The following is a 2121-nucleotide window of genomic DNA, read 5'->3' on the forward strand; positions in this document are numbered from 1 at the left end:
GCGCATTAGGAAGCCAAAGAAATAATTTTCGTTCTTGTTGTGTGGTCTTGGGTTTATGACTTAATCTTTATTCGCCTCAGGTTCCTCATCTATAAAATGGGAACAGTAGTATTTCCCCAGGCAAGGTAAGAATGAAATAAGATAGTGGGGCAGCACAGGAGTCAGGAGAACAGACTTGAGTCTGAGAGGCAAAGTCAAGGCTAGCCCTGCTGTTCACCAGCTCTGCGGCCCTGTGCAAACTCACCTTCTCTGTGAGCTCTGTGCTCACAGAGCTCTGCGTGCTCTGTGTCTCTAAAACAGACGGGTATACCCATCATGGGTTTTGTCAGCATGAAATGATTTATAGAAACTCTGTGCATTGGGCCTAGCAGTGTGAGGGCTTAAAATTGTGCTTCTTAAAAACTGTGTTTAAGTGATGGTGGTTTGAAAAATGTAAAATATCTACAGGGGTGCACTGTGATTTTTTTTTATATTATTATTGTCACCACTACTATCATCGCATCACCACTGATTCAAGAAAGCATAGTAGAAACAAGGATAAACATAGTTTCACAGGATGGTCTTATCCTTCCTTCTTCAGCAGACTCTTCCTTGCTACCAAGATAAAAATGCCTTGGCTTGACAGACAAGGCCATTCGTTCTCCGATCTCTGTGTTTCCAACCTCATCTCTCCCCCCTCCCTCCCTCCCTCTCTCCCTCTCTCTCCCTCTCCCTTCCCCCCTCCCTCTCCCCAGCTCTCCTGTTCTGCTGCTTCCCCTGCTACACTTCACCACCCAGGTTCACAGGCTATGGGCCCGTGACACACTCTATACTTAAAACTCTGTGCCTTCATTCTTGCCACTTACATCTCTTGGAAAGACACTTTGACCAACCTCTCTCCATTGAAATTCTTATTTCAAGTTCAGTAATACCTCCTTCTAGGCCGTTATTGCAGCCACTACTCTTGTTACCTTTTAAACAATTGCTCACTCCTTCAAATTTTGCATGTCTCTCTACTCCTAGTTAACCGTTATTTTACTTAGATGTTCTATGAAGTTGTTCATGTGACCCAACAGCCTACCTTATTAAAGTTCCCTTTAAGGCAGGACTGTGTCATGGTGGTCTTTGTGGTCCCTGTTGGGTAGCACAGTGGCTGAAGTGTATGGGTGGAACACTAGAGCTGTTGGAAGGGAGGGAAGGAAGGAGGGCAGGAAGACAGGAGGAATGGTGCTATAACCTGGCCTCTGTGGACATCGATCTGTGATCACAATAAGTATTAGCACTGTGTTCTAAGCACCCCAGCTGCCCAGCCCTGCAAGAATATCTAGAAATGGACAAAAAACATCTTCTAAGCCTCCAAGGGGTCGTTACTATTTCCATGCTGTCAGACCATAGAATCCCAGAAAATCTGAAGCCTTAAGGGACCTAATAATAATTATTTCAGTATCTCCATATTACAGATGAAAAAACTGAGGCCCAGAGAGATTTAACCTTCAGCCCCCAGAGGCATTAAACAAACAAGAGGCAGAGCTAGGCTAGGATCAGGGGCCATCTGTGACTGCTGTGTCCAGACCAGACCTTCATTAGCTCCTACCTGCCATTCCCAGGTTTTGCTTGATTGTCACTTTCCTGGACTTGACCCCTGATCTCATGTCACCAGTCCCTTGCTGGCCCAACCCAATGTTACAGTGGCTCATTCCAGGATTTGCTACTCGGACAAGGAGAGAAGAGAGAAACACAGTCCAGAAGAAGAAAGCTGCCAGCGCAAGGGCTGAGTGAGACCACAAAGTTAGAGGGAGCACAGTCCATAAGCCCACCCTCACCTTTCACACCAATTGCAAGTTTGTGGTTTCCCAAGACCACCTTCAGTGTTGATCATTCACTAGCAAGACTCAGAAAGCTGTTACACTCAAGGTCATAGTTTACAGAAGGGAAAGGATATGGATGAAAATAAGCCAAGGAATCATGGGGCCAATTCCAGGAAAGTTCCAAATGCAGAGTTTCCATTGTCCTCTTCCCACGGAGCTGTGGACAGTGTTACTTTCCCAACATCCATGTGTGACAGCATGCACAGAGTATTCTCAACCAGAGAAGCTCCCCCAAGCCTTGGCCTCCAGAGTTTTTATTGGGGCTCCATCCTAT

Source organism: Lipotes vexillifer, unplaced genomic scaffold (genome assembly GCF_000442215.2).
Source record: "Lipotes vexillifer unplaced genomic scaffold, Lipotes_vexillifer_v1.1 scaffold95, whole genome shotgun sequence".
NCBI classification, from domain to species: Eukaryota; Metazoa; Chordata; class Mammalia; order Artiodactyla; family Lipotidae; genus Lipotes; species Lipotes vexillifer.